Below are 20766 nucleotides of genomic sequence, written 5' to 3'. Positions count from 1 at the left end.
AGGTAAGGTACTTAGTAAATGTTGTATCAAAGAATAAAACTAATAAATGTCTTAAGACCATCTTAGATGAATACTTTTATATGTTCCCAAGTTAATGAATGATAAACTGAATTCAGTCTGCAAATCTCCATTAAAACAGACATAGGCTGATAATATCGAATTTAAAGCAATTTGGGCTATGTATACTAGAGATATATTAAGTCTGCAATCCAGTGAATAAGCATTGCCTTTGGATGAGTATCCAGGAACTACTATTAACTCTCCTTTTCATTTTAATTAATTTGTTAGGCTAATTCATGAATATTTCTAGAAGAAATTTTAGGGAGATTCCATAGTTTCTAATCACTCCCTGTCAAAAAATATCCTCTGATCAAAAGTTAATAAGTCTCCAAAACACTGGGATTACTAAACTGGCGAGAATGTGGAGCAACAGTGACTCTCGTTCAGCACTGGTGGGAATGCAAAATGACACAGCCACTTTGGAAAACAATTGGACAATTTCTTAAAACACTAAATGTGCCCTTTCCACAGGATCCAGAAATTATACTTCCCAGAATGTACCCAAGTAAATTAAAGATTTATATCCATACAAAAACCACTACTTGGATATTTGTAGAAGCTTTATGCATAATGACCCAAATTTGAAAGCAACCATGATGTCCTTCATTAGATGAATAGAAAATAATCAGTGGTACATGCAGACCACATTACTATTGAATGTTAAAATAAGTTGAGCTATCAAGCCATGAAAAGACATGAAAGAAACTTAAATGCATGTCACTAAGTGAAAGAAGTCAATCTGAAAGATATACCTTCTGTGTGATTCTTATTATGTGACATTCTAAAAGAGACAAAAGTGTGGAAACAACAAAGGATCAGTACTTGCCAAAGGTTAGGAAGTGGGAGACATGATTAGCATGGAAAATTGTTATGGCAGTGAAACCCTTCTTCATGATACTATAATGGTAGATGCAAGTCATTATACATTTGTCAAAAGCCATAGAATATATAGCACCAAGAGTGAACATTAATGAACATGTGGACTTTGGATGATAATGATGTGTCAATGTAGGACCATCAACTGTAGCAAATGTACCACTCTAGTATGGACCATTGATAGTGAAGTAGGTTGTAGGTGTGTAGAGAGAGCAAATTTAGGGGAACTCTCCATAACCTCTGCTCAGTTTTGCTGTGAATCTAAAACTGCTCTAAAATAAAAACATTAAAAGTAATGACTATATTCATTACTTTTAAAATAATGAATATTTTGAACTTCATTTCAAGGCAAAACTTTCCCATTCCCCCAAGACAGACTTGATAAGCCTTACTATGCATGGTGAAGTGGAGTGGAAGCTGATTATTTTATCTTGTTCCACTTTCCAAATCTAAGCTCGTTCATTCACTTGCCAATTTCTATTTTATATCCCTTCAGGATAGAGAGGGACAAAAGAGCATAAAAGATTCACAGGGGGAGACAGGGAGGAACAGGAGAGAAAAGTGGACAAAAAGTTCCAGCTTGTTTAAAATTGTAGGGGTACAATGTCATCAACTCTGGTTGACTATTTTTGAAAGCTAGCTTAACAATGGAATTCATTTGTAAGTTTTTCTTTTGCAGTGATCATTTGTAGTTCCATTGTCTACTATGGCTGGTGGCTCACTCTTGCCTTAGGCAGTGAAAACCCAGAGTCAGATGTAGCTTCTTTTTTGTTGAGGTCCATTTGCCATGGAAGTTGTACTCTTGGAGAGCAACTGAATGTATTGTATGCCTTGCTGGTATGTGCAATACACAATTTCTCCTCCAGGCATGGTCATACATTCTTGGCACAGGATTATTCTGGGGATGCAAATTTCCCTGCCCCATTGTGTTTGCAGGCATGAATTAAATACCAATCTGCAGAAGACAATTTTGAAACTTTCTGAATTGTCACTATAAAGGTCAAATTGTTTCTTGAACAAGTATACAGAGAAATAAATCCATACGGAGGGCAAGATTTGGCTCTCACTTAAACTTCACTTAAAAAAACAAAACAGAACAGAACAAATTTTTGTCATCCTCCAGTGTCACCACAGTTTGTATGTCTGGTGTGGATGAAAAGATTTAAGCATACAATATTAGGCTTGTACTGTGCTTTTTGAGCCTACTGCTAGTGCCTAGAAAATTTAGTTTGTTGTTGGGTTTCAGTGGAAAATTCTACTTGAACATGACATTGTGTCTGCAAGAAAAAAATAACTTCATAAAAATCTTGTTTCACAAAGAGTTTAGAAGCTTAGGTTCTGAAAAGAGACAATATGAGTTCAAATCCACCATTTTTTTTTTTTTAATCAGATTTGTGATAAAACTGTTGGTTCACAGTTTAAAGATACTAAGCCTCATTTTTCATCCCAAAAGTGGAGGATAGAACAGTACATTATCTCATGGTATATTGATAAGATAAAATAATTTAAAAGCCAATGTATCTGTAACATGGTAAAATCTCAATAAATGTTAATTAAATAATCATCAGTTATCATTAAAATTCTCCTTCTGGTCCATATATACAACTCAGATGTACTTTATTCTGAACAGTATTTTACTCAGAATGTGATAAAGGAAACAAAACTAAAAGAACACTGTCATTATTCAAACTAATGCAATTTGAAGAATAAAATATTTCTGTGATACTTCAATATGCATTTCAGTTTTTCACCTCTTTCCTTTTGTATTTTCCATCTGTTATTTCTGTATCCCTTTATTTTATTTTAAACTTTTTCTGTCTTCTCGTTATTTGCCTTATTTTCAAATATCTTCTTTCTCTTCTGTCCCTTACATATAAACTCTATCCATGCTTAGGTATAAGTCAAGAAATCCTGCAGCTTTTAAAAGTTGTTAGCAAGTACTTATATTTTGAAAATTTTTTGAAAACTCTAATAAACTGAAAATGTCTGTGAGCTCTATGTCTTGCCTGAGAACACAACTATTTACAAACAAGACTCATCAGCTATGGATAAGACAGAAAAAAAAACAACAACAGTTTAATTCTTATTAGATCTAAATGTAAAGTTAGATACTCATATGGCAAAGAAGTCCCATTTATTTCATAAAAACTCTAACATCTACTGTCTGTCTCTGAAAGCTGTCTGAACTGATCACAATAAACATAAGAGTTTAGCAGAATGAATGTCTTTCATAATCATGCTTTACATGGTTGTTGGAATAGGGTGATAACTTCCTGTTCTATTCTATTTTATAGGAACAGGAGAAATTACATGGATGAAAGGGATCAAGTAGATTATTCTCTTTAGTTCTCCTAAATTTCTTATATTTAAGTATGGTATAAGACAGGGAGATGGAAATAATCAAGTTAGACACAACATTGAAAGCATAGCACACTACAAGAAGAAATCTTTATGATCAAAGCTGAGGAAAATTTTGCAGACAAGAAGTATGATAACAAATGACCAAGTCATTTAACAGAGTTTCAAAATTTATACTGCCCAGAGCTAGATAAGGAAGAGGGTATAGAATTTTCTTTCTTCTTCCAAAGAACAGAATTTAACTAATCCTTCCCCCAAACAATCCCTAACCTACATTTTAAGTAACAATGTTTATCTTCAGCTGCTTCCATCCAACATGTCCCCATGTTTTATTCTCATTAGAAAACATATTTAACAGTTCAAAAAAAACAAGTCACCTTAGGGGAGACAGCAATGCAAACAGTTCTGTGCCATCAATGATTTGTAAGTAATAATTATAAATAAGGGCTTTGGTCTTTTCCCATTTCTACTCAATTGATATTGATCAGTTTTTAATATCCATATTCATACTGCCCTAAAGGTAAATGCATGATTTATAGCCACATTGATTTCTTTTCTTCCATTCTTTCTCCTTTCTGGATCAATGCAAAAAGAGCTAGATTGACAGGGATATATAGATAGATAGATAGATAGTTGTTTAAGCTGAAAAAGAGGAACCCTATAGGTATTCATCTGTGAGCTTATGTATGCAGTGTCCCTCTTTTCTTCTAAAGGAAGAAGAGAAACTCAATCTCCTTGATGAAAATAAATTGCCTTTGGGGAAAAAAAACAGGAGGAACCCTGGTTCTTACTCTTGGAATGTAAATAAATCTTTCTAGGGAAAGATAGGCAGAAAGATAAGGCATTCAAACCTTGGAATGTTTCTGGATTTATCCCCCTTTGACGTTTAGTGAAAAATGCACTTTCACAAATGTAAAAAACCCTTACTGTCTATTCAGTCATCATCAACAAAATGATTGTCATTTAATTCAGGTCCCAAATTTCTGTTTTAGTTCTGTTCAGAAAGCCCTAACTGTACAGCAACATGAAAACATTTTCTCTACAATTTCACAAATATCACATATCCTATATCATTCTTTTATACACATTTTTGTTATTCACTTTTTTAAAAATTCTGACTTTTTTCCTCTCATATTGACACTCACTTTTTGTTGATCAAAAAGTTAACTTTTCATTGTAGATGTCTCTGGTCTTTGCAAAAGCTCTTCTTTTAGCTCAGTGTGTAAAGCTCAAAGGCTTAGGAGATTTCTCTTGTTGCTGTTGTTCTAATGCTATCAGAGAGGAGAGGAGTTGAAGGCATCAAGTTAAGTAGAAAGAGTAGAATTAAAAGGCTACCCAGTGCAACTGAAAGTGACCTGATCTCAATACTTCATCTAGGAAAACGGTAGAAGGAGAGATGTAGTGATGAGGTAATTTGTCTGGGAAGTTTGTTTTGTGAGCTTTCAGTGTCATTCTTACATGCTACTCAGGATAAGTAAAAAATAATATATCAATAGAATAATATTACATTCAGAACATTCTGTTTCAGTCGTAAAACTTAAAGATTATAACAAGTAAAAAAGTTTACCCCAAATTATCTAAAAATAAAGTAAGAAATTATATCATCAGCTAATGGATTGGGCATTGTGCCAGTAACCTAAAAGCCTGATACACTCTTCCATTGAGTAGGAAAAGAAGACAAACTTACACCCACAGAGGCATAGTTCTGTCAACTTTTTCAGTGATTACTCATAGGGACTTTTATCCTAGCTGGTGTCCAAAGGACATCATATATATTAATATTAATCTCTCCTCTAACTCTAATTCTTCACACTAATTCTCTCCATATATTAATATTCTTCAAATACTCTTTCCATATACTAACAAACTACAATATCAGTAAGTACTTCTGAAGTGCTGGGCATGGTTCTGGTACTTGATGTGCTTTACAAACTAATTATTCACAATTAATTATTATCCCCATTTACAGATAAAGCTCAAGGAGACTAAATAATGTACTCACCATCCCTCAGCTAATTGGAACTTGGTTGGAGGTTATGTGTCCCCAGAGCCCATAGCCCTCATCAGTATGCCATACTGACTGTCATTAAACACAAGCCCAAAGTAAGGTTAGTAAATACATTGTACCAACTCAGACCAACTGGTAGAGGACAATATAAAATAAATATTTCAGATGAATTGTAACATCAGAGATCTTAACAAGCAATAACTTCTAAGTTTCATACAAGCAGTTTCAAAACTGGACAATGCTTTTTTTAATTGCTGGAAAAATGGCAGTCTTTCACAGAAAGTAATTTGTCTGGGGAAAAGAGGCAAAAGTTTCAATCCATGAGGGTTATATAAACTTTGCTTTTCTCACCTCTTGCAACATGATCAACGATCTCTTAAAATTCTTCTTAAATGTGTTATAGATAGTTTTATACTGTTAATATCACTCACATCATTAAATTCTGCATTTGTACTTAAGACAATATTCTCTCAACATTTTAAATTGTATTTCCCATAGCATGTTGTTTTATGATACATTTTAACACAAAATTATCAGAATTATTCACATGCAAAAGATATTCAGTCATGTACACAATCATTTACCTCATTAAAAATATTTAAGTATTAATACCTCCTTCATGCAGGAATTGGCCTTAGAAATATAATGCTAAAAAAGGTGAACAAAGTCTCTGCATTATGGAGCCCATAGAGTGAGTGAGTGTGGGAAGAATTGAAGAATATTGCTAAAAAAAATAAAAATGAAGAGTGGAAATCAGTGTATGTTATTACACTAGGGACAATTGTATAAATTTTGGTAATATTCTAACAAAACGAAAATACAAATGACATATATTCTCTATGGCGGGGGGAGGGGGGGGGCGGTGGCAAATAAGATTGTTGATATTGCCAGAACAGAGTCTTAGATTATTTAACCATTGACCACATAGACTGTCTAACAAATATGATGTTAACCTTAAGAAAAGATTTTTCTTAAAAGTCTATGAGTTAAGAATTGTCAATTCTTAATTATCTGTGAGCAATGCGGGAGACCTTGGCTTGATCCCTGGGTTGGAAAGATCCCCTGGAGAAGGGAAAGGCTACCCACTCAAGTATCCTGGCCTGGAGAATTCCATGGACTGTATAGTCCCTGGGGTCACAAAGAGTCTGATACAACTGAGTGACTTTCACTTTCAATTTATGAACTGACCTAGCTAAGGTTACAATATTGACTTATATAGAGGCAAAAATGATACTGCTGTTAAACCGCTGTACTCAATACATCAGCAAATTTGGAAAATTTAGCAGTAGCCACAAGACTAGAAAAGGTCAGTGTTCATTCAAATCTGAAAGAAGGCTAATAGCAAACAGTGTTCAAACTACCATAAAGCTGTGTATGATTCACAGCCTAGCAAGGCTATAGTCAAAATCTTTCAAGCTAGACTTTAGCAGTACATGAATCAAGAACTTCCAGATGTAAAATCTGGGTTTAGAAAAGCCAGAGGAAACAGAGGTCAAATTGCCAACATTCACTGGATCATAGAGAAAGCAAGGGAATTTCAGAAAAACATCTACTTCTGTTTCATCGACTATGTGAATGTTTTTCACTGTGTGGATCACAACAAGCTGCGGAAAATTCTTAAAGAGATGGAGATACCAGATCACCTTATCTGACTCCTGAGAAACCTGTATGCAGATCAAGATGAAATAGAACTAGCCATGGAACAATGGACTGGTTCAAATAGAGAAAGGAGTATGTCAAGCCTGTATACTTTCACCCTACTTATTTAACTTATGTGCAGAATACATCCTGTGAAATGCTGGGTTAGATGAATCACAAGAGGGAATCAGGATTGCTGGGAGGAATATCAACAACTTCAGAAATGCAGATGATACTATCCTAATGTGAGAAAGTGAAGAGGAGCTAAAGAGCCTCTTGATGAGAATTAAAGAGAAGACTGAAAAAGCTGGCTTAAAATCAACATTCAAAAAACTAAGATCATGGCATCTGGTCCCATCACTTCATGGCAAATAGAAGGGGAAAAAGTGGAAGCAGTGACAAATTTTACTTTCTTGGGCCTCAAAATCACTGCAGACAGGGACTGCAGCCATGAAATTTAAAAGACTCTTGCTCCTTGGAAGGAAAGCTATGACAAATCTAGACAGCATATTAAAAAGCAGAGACATTACTTTGCTGACAAAAGTTCATATAGTCAAAGCTATTCTTTTTTCCAGTAGGCATGTATGGATATGAGAGCTGGACCATAAAGAAGGCTGAGTGCTGAAGAATTGTTGATTTTGAATTGTGGAGTTGGATAAGACTCTGGAGAGTCCCTTGGACTGCAAGGAGATCCAATCAGTCAATCCTAAAGGAAATCAGCCCTGAATATTCATTGGAAGGACTGATGCTGAAGCTGAAACTCTAACACTTTGGCCACCTGATAAGAACTGACCTACTGGAAAGACCCTGAAGCTGGGAAAGATTGACAGCAAAAGGAGAAGTGGGTAGCAGAGGATGCGATGATTACATAGCATCACTGACTCAATGGACCTAAATTTGAGCAAACTCCAGGAGATAGGGATAAGAAAGCCTGGTATGCTGCAGTCTGTGGGGTTGCAGAGTTGGACACAGCTTAGTGACTGAACACAACAGAGGTAAAAATGCAAAGGAAAATGTCAGAAAATCATCTGAATCAAGCACTATTACTAAACCTAAATGTAACCCAATGCAGAAGGCAGTTGTTGCCTTTTTCCTCCTACTAAGTTTCTGTACTCCACTCAACCTAAAGCAAGAACAATTACTTGAATACATGAAGCATTCCAAAGTATCAGGCTGAACCTCTTCTTGTGTGTGTATACATATATATATACAAACACATACATAAATGTACATATATTCACAAGTATACATATATGTATAAGTATAAACATATGTGAAACTAGGAGAGAAGGAGGGGTGGATGAAGAGGCAATTGTGAGTGGAAATTCTTTCCCTGTCTTCCAAGCTTGAGTAGAAGTCTCTCTAGCTATCCTTAACCTAAATTCAACATTTCCCACTCCAGTTCGTCCTGTAGGCTTCTGGTCAACCCAAGGTGCTTCACTCTTTTTTCACTTCTCATAAGAAGATATGCTGGGGCAGGGTCTGTATCTGGAATATTAAATTAAGAATACACAGATTATGAACCTAGTGAATGAAAGGGCACAATCCACCCACACAGAATGGACAGGTGGCTCCCCCAGCACCTGAGTTCCCACTTTGGGGAAATGAAACTCATGAGGTTTTGAAAAAAGCGCAGTTTTCACACACTCTTACAAAGGAAGAAGCCCCATGGTTTTTACTTACAGAAAGGGATGATGTGGTAGTTTGGACACAATGAGCTGGGAGGCGGACAATCAAGTGACTAAGAGATAAGTGAGAGCAGGGTAGCAATTACCTGCTACTTGGAAGGGGGTTGGGGTGGTGGTTTTTGAGACTTTAAATCTAAGTAGGTATTTTAAGAGATGCCCTGGGAAAAGCACAATGGGAACTGATGGCAGGAACTCTATACTTAAGTTCTTATCTATGTGTTCAGACTCTGGGTGTGAGCAGGGTTATCATATTCTAAAATGCCTACCCAGCAACTCAGAAAAACAAAAATTATTTTTCTTATCATAGAAGAACCTGTACTTTTTTTTATGTCTAAAGTCAAGGTATTTTCCTGTTCTCCTTACTAAATTAGGGTCTCCTCTGCCTTAGGACTCTTTTTCAGAAACATAACCTCTATGTGCAACTAGGCATTTTGCACAGCACGTGACTCTCTTACTTACAGTGTATTTCTGGAAGGATATTGCCTTCTATACTGACTTTGATCTATGAGCAAAATTATTGTGGGGCAAATCTGATATCCTCATTTTATTTATTGGAGAAAAATAAAAAGGCCATGTAAGGATTAATAAAATTCTTAATGGATAAAAACGAAATGGAAAGGAAAAGAAAAAGAAAATCGCTTGATTAGCATTGAAGGAAAAATGTGGATGGAATGGTGAGAATCTTTATAGGGGGAAAAACATTTTATCAATATTTTTGGGTGTCACTGATATTTCAAAATCAGCCTTTGCAACAAAACTGTATCTTGGCTTGGGGAAGTATTTTACTTCATCAGCTCAATTGTTGGACAAATGAATCACAGTTGAAATGTATAGTTGAATACATAGGAAGGCTGAGGCCAATAAAATTACAAAGTATAATAAAAATATTTTGGAATAAGGACTTCTATATGATAAGACATCAAAATTTTAAGAGTTGTGGACATTGCTGTTGTCTTGAAATGATTATTTCTTCAATAATAGTTTTAACTTTTAGCTAATTGTTATCTTTTTATTTTGAAATAATTTCAAATTTTAAGAAGAGTCATGCATATAGTATAACAAATTCCATAGACTCCTTACCCCAATAAATTCAGTAACTGTTAATATTTTGCCACATGCCCTCTCTCCTCACCTTCTAGTTTTCTTTCATAATATTGACTTCTTGGGGGATTACAGGTGAGTTGTTTTGTGGGTTATATCATAATTTGATTTGAGTTTGTCTAATGCTTATTCATGACTACATTTAGGTAGTTAATATTTGCAGGAATACTCATGGTGTTTTCACTCATTCTTACCATTTCTCTCTCTGTGTGTACACGCACACATATACATTACTGAATTAGTAGTAGACATGTCATCACTTTACCCATAATTCTGCATTAAAAAAAACTAAACAGAATGTAAGGGTATATTCTTTTATATTTGGTACAATAATTTTTTTTACATTCAATGTATAAGTTTGTTTCAGTGTTCTTTATGGTAATTTTCCCTCACTCATGATTCAATATATCACACATTGTATTTAGTCAAAATGCCTCATGTAAGGGATTATATTCCTACTGAAAACATAAGAATTAATGAATAAATAGGAAGGGAGGGAGAGAACTTTATTATATTAGAATTTCAAGTTATAAATATTGAGAAGAACAGAGTTAGAAAGTCATCATTTTGCAGCACTCAGAGCATCAGTCGACTCAGGCAAGAACCATCAACAGTTAATAAAACATTTGGATAAAAATTTGAAGAGAAACATGATACTTACAAAGTCTAGAAGCATTTCTCATACATTACATATTAATTGTAAGGATAAAAATGATAATATTATGGTGTAAAATCTAATGAGCCAATTTGACCAAGCAATCAAAATTAACATCATGACAAAATGTCCCTTTTGAATGTGATACACTGAGAAACATTTATTCCTGCCAAATATATTTGATCTGATTCTACTGATGAGGAAATATATGTAATCATTTGTCTAGAGGGATAGAATGTTGTCAAGATGGTCAAAACAGTTACCCTAATGGAGCCCATACAATGAGGCATTGGGAAGAACAGAGGAAAGCTGCTTGAGGAAAATGAAATTGGAAAATTAAAAATCAAAGTATGAATAATGACTTCCCTGGTGGCTCAGATGGTAAAGCCTCTGCCTACAATGCAGGAGACCCAGGTTCAATACCTGGGTCAGGAAGATCTCCTGGAGAAGGAAATAGCAACCCATTCCAGTATTCTTGCCTGGAAAATTCCGTGGACGGAGAAGCCTGGTAGGCTACAGTCCATGGGGTCGCAAAGAGTCGGACATGACTGAGCGACTTCACTTCACTTAATAATGTAATACCATAGCAACAAAGAATAAACATAATGAAACTTATACCCTGCTACAGTTCAAGTCTGATTACTGAGGATAGTATATCTGATAAACGAATTGAGGGGTATATGCAAAATTATGACATGCAATCTTCAAATCTGTCAATATGATAGAAAATGGCAAAAGGCTGAGGGCTTTACTCCATGATTTATCAAATTTATCTATAACCACAATCTCAAAAAGTTAAGTAGAAATTAATTCATAATGAGTAAAACTTTCTTAGAAATAACCATTCTTATAGCAAGTTTCAATTAAAGTAGGCATACCCACAGTTCAGTATCAAGGTTTTGATGATATTATAAATATGTTAACATTTTGTTTTGTTTGGCAATGATATTTTACAAGTCTTTTAATGCGCTATAATCCTGGAGATCTTGATTCATCTAATAATTATACTGTGCATAATTATCACACATTGAATTTTTTCAATAGAAATATTAATTTTCAGATTTTATTTATGAAAAATATCTTAATAGTAAATTACAATAAATGAGAAGAGATGTAATGTTTATTAGTGCTTATTTCTATTTAAGATCTAAGATATAAATAATTGTATTTTTATTAGGAATATAGCTACATTTATAAAAATAGATTTACAGTCATGTAAATAAAATTACTTTTAAGTTAAAACATGAATAGTGAATAAAGTAATACATATTTTTTATAAATGTATATGATGGTTAAGTACCAAATCTAGTCAAGTTAAGTAAGTGGTTTGTGAAAGAAATTGATAGGAACTCTTAAGAAAGTTGCAATCTCATTCTCTAGTTCAAAAAGAGGGTTAAGTACTCAGGTATGTGCATCTAAACAAAGCATAATAAACAACCTGCTATTTACTTTTTGATACAGAGTTTCCATTTTTCAACAATTTACTCAAAAAGAAAGTTCCAGGTATTATCATAGAGGGAACATTTTGGAAATGTATAGAATCATTTTTGGTTGACACAACAATTGGTATGGCTCCAGAAATGTCAAATAATTTTACTAAGTATTCATGTGGTTACAAAGACTATGTATACAATTTGTACTTTATTTGGTTTAGAACTTTATATATCCCAATTTCAAAATATCAGGTCATCATCAGATTGATGTTGTCATTTGAGTTGCCAACACACAAACTAGTACATATATACACTTCTATCAATTTTTATTTAAAATTCTTGAATATGCAATCATTTCATATTCAGATAAAAACATTTGATTGTTCAGTTATACAACTTTTTGTGCAGAGATAGACAAACTAAGATCCAGGCCAAAGCAAGCCCGTGATCTAAATTTGCAAATAAAGTTTTATTGGAACATGACACTGTTGTTAATTCGCCTATTGTCTATGGCTTTCTTTTCTGCTAAAATGCCAGAGTCATACAGTTACAACAGAGACTGATTGGCTGGCAAAGCTAAAAATTATTTAGTAACTGACCCTTTATTGAAAAAGTAGGTACACTTATGTTGTATTCCATCATTTCTCTAGCATTTACATATTTTAAATTTATATTATTTCCATAAAATTTATCTTTCCTTTATTTCGCCACTATATTAGAGTACGATATACAGATTTTTAAAATTGCTATGCAGTTTTCTTATAGTATGTGTGAATTTCATTATAGGATACAAAAGGAGGCATTATGAAATAAATATATCATACATAAAAGAAGTTTGGGGACTGAATTGTAAGTATACTAACAAAAGCATCAGAGATAAACAAAAGCAATTAAGTACAAGATTATTACAATAATTATTATTTAGTTTGCAAACACTGGAGAATATGAGGAACTCCAATATTTAAAGCATGCCTGTCCATACATGGACATTTATGACATGTCCATATAATGGGAAAATCTGCCCATTCAAGTATAATCTTTATAATGTATTATAAAAAGCCATGTCTGACTTTGTATGACCCCATGGACTATAGCCTACCAGGTGCCTCTGTCCATGGAATTCTCCAGGTAAGAATATTGAAATGGGTAGTCATTCCCTTTTCTAGGAGATCTTCCTAACCCAAGGATCAAACCTAGATCTTCTGCATTGCAGGCAAATTCTTTACCATCTGAGTCACTAGGGAAGCCCATAATATATTCAAAAACTTGAAATTATATGCATAATGGCTCGGATGCTAAAGAATCTGCCTGTGATGCAGGAAACTTGAGTTCTATTACTGGGTCGGGAAGATCCCCTGGAAAAGGGAATGGCTACCCACTCCAATATTCTTGCCTGGAGAATTCCATGGACTGAGGAACCTGGAGGTTGCAGAGTCCATGAGGTCACCAAAAGTCAGACACAATTGAGTAATTAACACATTTTTCAACAAAAGACTTGGAATTATATATATACTCATTTTATATATATATATGGAAGTATATATATATATATATATATTTATGTATATTATACTCATTTAATTTTTAAAATAATTTAAGGTATTACTATGTTCATGTTGTTATATAACAGATTTCTAGAACGTTTTCATCTTGCACAACCAAAACTCTTTACCTATTAACCAATCTCTTTCACCATTTCTCTCTCTGTCCAATCCATAGAAACCAATATTTTATTTCCTGTCTCTATGAGTTTGATTACTTCAGATAAGTCATATAAGTGGAGTCATGTGATATTTTTTTAATGTCACTGACTTACTTCACTTAGCATAGTGTTGTCAAAATTCATCTACTGTTGGAGCACAGATTTCCTACATTTTACGGCTGAATAATATTCCATTCTATGTGTATATCACATTTTCCTTATATATTCATCCATGTAGATGTAAGATGTTTTTATGTCTTGGCTACTGTAAATAAGGCTGCAATGAACATGCATATGGAAATACTTCTTTAAAATTTTATTTTTAATTATTTTGGTTACATACCTAGAATGAGACTTTTGGCTCATATGATAGATAAGTTTACTTTTAATTTTTTGAGGAACCTTCATATGGTTTTCCATACTAGCTTCATTTTACAAGCCTAACAACAGTACACAGGTGTTTTAATTTCTCCACTTCCTTACCGGCACTTATTTTCTTTTTCTTTCTTTAACATTGTTCACCCTAATGCATGTCAGATGATATCTCATTATGATTTTGATATGTACTTTGATGATTAGTCATGTTGAGCACTTTTCTGTATGCTTGCTGATTATTTGTATATTTTTTTTTGGAGAAAAATCTCTTTGATGTTCCAGCAGCAAACCACCCCACTCTTTGCTCTCAGAACTCCCTCGGCATCAAAAGTATGCTGGCTGGCTGTCTTCATGTGGGTCAGTTGAGAGAGATACCAGTCTCTCTTTAAAGCTAGAACACAAGAAATATGCTCCCCTTTTCTCCTTCATGGGAGAAGCCAGAAGTTGAGTGCTTTCATATAACCTCACTGAGATATGCCAACATCTATCTATAGTATAGAGGGCCCTCTGGTGCCACAAGCAAATCACTTTCTCTCTCCCCCATTTCTGCAGGCCTTGGACATACAAAACTATGCCAGTTCCATTCATATGTTGACTCAGATGAAACAAACTGATCCCTTAGGCAGTCAGGATTTGGAACTCACATTTCACTCTTCTCTTTCTTCCTCAAGGGAAAACCTACAATCCGAACAGAGGTATAACAGCTTTGGGACAATGATGGGTAAAAATGCTGTTTTATCTATTTTAATGTGATTATTCTCAGATTTGTATGTACCTATTCTTGCCTGGAGAATCCCATGGATGGAGGAGCCTGGTGGGCTACAGTCCACGGTATCACAAAGAGTTGAACACGACTGAGTGACTTCACTTCACTATTTTCGTATGTAATGAAACTTAATTCATTTCTGCAGTTATCCTAAAGGTATTTTGTTCCATACATATTCTTAAATCAGGTCAGTTCACTCAGTCATGTCCGACTCTTTGTGACCCCACGGACTGCAGCACATGAGGCCTCCCTGTCCATCACCAACTCCCGGAGTTTACTCAAACTTATGTCCATAGAGTCGGCCATGCCATCCAACCATCTGATCTTCTGTCGTCCCTTTCTCCTCCCGCCTTCAATCTTTCCCAGCATCAGGGTCTTTTCAAATGAGTAAGTTCTTCACACCAGGTGGCCAAAGTATTGGAGTTTCAGCATCAGCATCAGTCCTTCCAATGAATATTCAGGACTAATTCTCTTTAGGATGGACTGGTTGGATCTCCTGGCAGTCTGAGGGACTCTCAAGAGTCTTCTCTAACACCACAGTTCAAAAGTATCAATTCTTTGATGCTCAGCTTTCTTTATAGTCCAACTCTCACATCCATACATGACTACTGGAAAAACCATGGCCTTGACTAGACGGACCTTTGTTGGCAAAGTAATGTCTCTGCTTTTTAATAAAGCTGTCTAGGTTGGTCATAACTTTTCTTCCAAGGAGTAAGCATCTTTTAATTTCATGCCTGCAGTCACCATCTGCAGTGATTTTGGAGCCCCCCCAAAATAAAGTCTGTCACTGTTTCCATTGTTTCCCCATCTATTTGCCATGAAAGGATGGGACCAGATGCCATGACCTTAGTCTTTTGAATGTTGAGTTTTAAGCCAACTTTTTCACTCTCCTCTTTCACTTTCATCAAAAGACTCTTTAGTTCTTCTTCACTTTCTGCCATAAGGGTGGTGTCATCTGCATATCTGAGGTTATCGATATTTCTCCTGGAAATCTTGATTCCAGCTTGTACTTCATCCAGCCTATAATTTCTCATGATGTACTCTGCATATAAGTTAAATAAGCAGGGTGACAATATACAGCCTTGATGTACTCTTTTTCCTATTTGGAACCAGTCTGTTGTTCCATGTCCAGTTCTAACTGTTCCTTCCTAACCTGCATACAGATTTCTCAAGAGGCAGGTCAGGTGGTCTGGTATTCCCATCTCATTAAGAATTTTCCACAGTTTGTTGTGATCCACACAGTCAAAGGCTTTGGCATAGTCAATAAAGCAAAAATTGATGTTTTTCTGGAACTGTCTTGTTTCATTCTTAAATCAGTGACTCTAAAGTCAGCACTGGGGAACAACAGCTGGGACCTTCTAATCTGCCTCTTTCTGATATCACTTTTCCCACATGATGTACTTTTCAAATCACAATTGTATTGGTGATACACCAAAACATATACTTTCTCACTCACAGAACATTCTTCACTATAATTCCTGGGTTATAGAAAATCCCAGAAATCGAGAATTTTATTTCCTTCTACTTCTTAATACGTTCTATCAGGATCATTTGTTACTTTTGCAAAGAAATTAATGTTTTTTGGATATCTAATACGTGGTAAAGAATCTACCTGCCAATGTAGGAGATGTGGGTTTGATCCCTGGATGGGGAAGATCCCCTGGAGAAAGAAATGGCTACCTACTCCAGTACTTTTGCCTGGAGAATTCCACGGACAGAGGAGCCTGGCGGGCTACAGTCCATGGAGTCGCAATGAGTCGAACACGATTTAGCGACTAAGCACCCAATATAGTATCAGATGTCAAATTGAATTCATGATCTTCCCCTTGAATTGAATTGAATTTATGTACAAAAAAATCTCCTACATTCACAGTCTTCCCATATAAGTTGATTTATATGCAATCCTATCATTTCAGTTGCTCAAGTGAGAGAACTTAAAGTTATCCTTGGAACATTTTCTTCTTTTATACTCCATACCTAGTCTTTCAGGAAACCGTTTTGACTCCATATGTAAAATATATCTAAATACAACTAATTCATGCTGCTTCCATTGCTCCCACTTTGTTTCAAAGCAGCAACATCTCTAGCCTGATTGCAGGAATAAGAGTAAACAGGACTCTAGACAAGGAAAGCCTTCAAAAGTTTCTAAATTGGATCATGCTCTAGAAATACTTTATGCCAAACCTCTCTTGATTAGACTCACAGTAATAACCAAAGTCCTTACAATGGTCTGCCTAATTTCTCCATGATCTAGACTCCCACTACATTAACTCACTTTGTCCTTCTTCCTCTTCCTGTTCCTAGATTGTGGCAGCACATATTTCATCTCAGGCATTTCATTCTAGCTGTTCTCTCTGCTTGGATGTTCTTTCTCCATTTAACCCTTGGTTTTCTCCCTAGCCTGCAAGTTTTCCACAAGTATCACCTTCTCAAGGAGGCTGACACACAAATGTCTATACATTACTACACATTGTCCTCTATTCAGGATGCTTATTTATCTAGATGTACACTTTTTTCTTCTCACAGTTAAACAACAACAAAATCAACATCTATTATACTATTCTAATGGAAAGAAGAAACTGGCACATTTTATATGCAATCCTACCCTGAAACTTGTTTTTAATTGCATTATTTTAAAAACAGATCAAAATTGTTAATGGCATTTTACTTTGATTAACAATAAACTAGTTTATAATCATTGTGTGTATCACATCTGATAATGGGCAAGCATGTATCCATGGCTGCTACAGTATAGTAGACATGAATCAATCAGAAAGTTAGTATCTGTGAATAATCATTAAGGATATATCAGTGTCTACAGGCTAAACAGCTTTCTGTAGTAGACAGGAATATACCAGATGATTTAAAATATTCTCTATGTTAGTAAACCACCAAGAAGATAATCCATGCAGGGATATTTAAGTATCTAATAAGTGATAAAATGCTCTAACAAGTTATTTTTTCTTAAATACCTATAAGCTTCAGATACACCTATGCTGATTCCTATGACAGTAAATTAATGTTTCAGTTTCTGAAGGAAAAAAGAAAAGCATGTGGTAAATATCAATAATACCTATCATTCTGATAATTAATTCAATGGACTTATTGAGCATCTAGTGATGCGAAGAGCTGACTCATTTGAAAAGACCCTGATGCTGGGAAAGATTGAGGGCAGGAGAAGAAGGAGACGACAGAGGATGAGATGGTTGGATGGCATCACTGACTCGATGGGCATGAGTTTGAGTAAACTCCGGGAGTTGGTGATGGACAGGGGGGCCTGGAGTGCTGCAGTTCTTGGGGTCACAAAGAGTCGGACATGACTGAGTGAACTGAGTTTAGAAGAGTTATTGAGACAGATAAAAATATTGGTACAATTAGGGAGGTCATGAGCTAGGAGGGAAACAGATCTACACAAAACTGTTTCAAAAGTAACAAAAGGTTCTAACTAACAATGTGAATACAGTAGTAAGGGACCATAAAGTGGACAAATGACAGAATGATGTGACAGACTTATAAACATTTTAAGTTTCCCCACAAGATCCAAGAAACAATAATGTTATTCAACATCACTGTTTATCATTTATCTTAATCATCCTTTCCCCCTCTTAAGTTAGTGTTTTATTATACATTAGTTTTTTTCACTGTCTTGTAGCTATTAAAGAAAATGGACATCATTTAGTGACCAAAGGAAATATTGATTTTAGGAAAAGAAGGTACTAAATTCCACCTAGGAAGAAAATGCAGACATTCCAGCAGTGTTGTTAGCTAGAAAATCAATAGACATCTCATCTCATGTCATTGTGGGACCTTGGCTATGCATGTGACTACATGTGGTTTCCATAGACTGAATACTTTGATGAAGCCTGAGTGCCATATATTTAAGATGACAGCCGTGTATTTACCCTGTCATAAATTCCAGGTTCAATATCTGGTTCACTTAGTAACTTCATATTACTGCTACTGTGATATGATAGAAAACTCAAAACGGCATATGGTAGAACAGTGATCCTTTCTTGAAGGTATCTGGAAAATAAGATATATCAAAGGGAGATGATATCCAATGGACTGTTTTCTGTGAAATGAGTTACCCTAATATATTTTGATGACTACAATTTGTTAATACTTTCTGATAACTGAGTTTATCAATGAAAGCAAAATATATCAGATTAGTGAAAAAATAAAATTGAATTTTTTTAAAGCAGTTTTTCTGTAGCTTCAAAATTATATTCTTGCAAAAGAATAAGGGAAGTAAATGCCTCTTTCTCCTCCAACTTTCAGAGCTGAACTCTTTGATATATAATTTAAATTTTATTTCCAGTGTTTTCTGGTTGAACAGGAATTTTCCATAGACAAGAAAAAAGGCATATCCTTATTTTTTTTTCCTCCCTTGCAAGACTTTTTTTTTTTTCCCCTTGCAAGACTCTTAAACTGAGAATTAGAATTACATTTTAGAAGCAATCTATTAATTGTTAATCGACATATAGATTCTAATTCCATTGCTAATCTTCCAGGGAGATTTCTAATGACTTTACAAGGTCATTAAAGATTTATATAAGCTTTTTTTTTTTCTAAGTTAGCATTTAAAACTCCACAATCATATCATTAACGTTTAGCCCACCTAAAGAGTCAGAACATTTTTTTTAATCCTATATATGACAAGAGATCATAGTAAGAGAATTTTCAAATCAAAAGAGTCAGAAAACCTTAAATAGAGACTACTTATAGCATATTAAATTGTGTCCTTAACAAAGACTGACTTACTCTACATTCAAGTGTGATTTTATTTAGATTGAATTGGACATCTAAATGACATCACTATAGTTCTCTACAAAAAAAAAAAAAAAAAGAATGCCTTTTAATTTCTGAAAACTTATTTACCCCAAGAAAACCTATAGGATTTTAGGAACAAATGTTTTTCTTTTTTTTAATTTTATTTCTTTTTAATTGAAGGATAATTGCTTTACAGAATTTTGGTGTTCTTACTTTGCTGGGTTATTTCCTCCTCCTCACCCATGAATGATGTGTCAAATTTAATTAGTAGGAAGGCACAAACTCAGAAATGTGCACAAAGTTGGATTCAAGTATAGAAGTAATTGGTAAATATACTCAGGAGTATGAATTTTATATATTTGAATTAGAGAGACTGAAAAATTTGAACAGAGGACCAATGTGATTAATTTACATTCTGGCCAGATTAAATTTGAATTATCTGTTACTCATCCAAGTGAAATATGAAGTAGTAAGTCAGAAAACCAGTCTGAGAGCCTGTGCATCTCTGCTTAATCCTGTTTGGTTCTTTGTGACCCCATGGACTGTGGCCTGCAAGGCTCCTCTATCCATAGAATTCTCTAAGCAAGAATATTGGAGTACCCTACTATTTTCTACTCCAGGGGATCCTCCCAACCCAGGGATCGAACCCTGTCTCCTGCATTGGCAGGTGAATTCTTTACCACTGAGCCACCTGGGAAGCCCAGTCTTAGAGTAATTTCATTAAAAACTCATTTCAGTAGTTAAAATAAAATTAAGTTTGATTTAAAAAAAATTAAAAAGATAACACCCTATTGGATTAGAGCAGCATGTTTTACAAATTTGAAGTAAACTTATTTGGCTTTATTCCTGTATCACCCTAGAGGTCTTAGGAATTCATACTCTTCTCATTAGTAGTACAATCATGAGTGGGTTTTCAGCATCGTGGTTTCATAATTTTGCTTTGCAACCTTTTAAAGCAATTAATTTTGTGTCATTTTCTAAAATAACAGTCTTCTTTCTGTACAACCAGGTAGAATTAATAGTCTATTTGTTCGAAAGTTATCTATATAGAATATTTTATTTCTCTCCTAAGTGAATATGAAGATATCCACTAGCATAAACCACATTTTTCAGTTATGGATATGATTATCTGTGATTCTCCACAAAGAGAGAAAAACAGAGACTTTTTCTTTATTATTAGACAAAGTTGTGAACCATATTGCACCCTTGCTTGGTATTTCCAATCTTTTAAAAAAAAATAAATGCTAGTAAAATTTTATCAAAATTCAGTAAGTACATGAAGACAATCGTTTACTATATATCATATCATATAGCATCTACATTAGTGCATGGGCAC

Source organism: Dama dama, chromosome 31, assembly GCF_033118175.1.
Source record: "Dama dama isolate Ldn47 chromosome 31, ASM3311817v1, whole genome shotgun sequence".
NCBI classification, from domain to species: domain Eukaryota; kingdom Metazoa; phylum Chordata; class Mammalia; order Artiodactyla; family Cervidae; genus Dama; species Dama dama.
Note: the sequence above shows the minus strand (reverse complement) of the source record.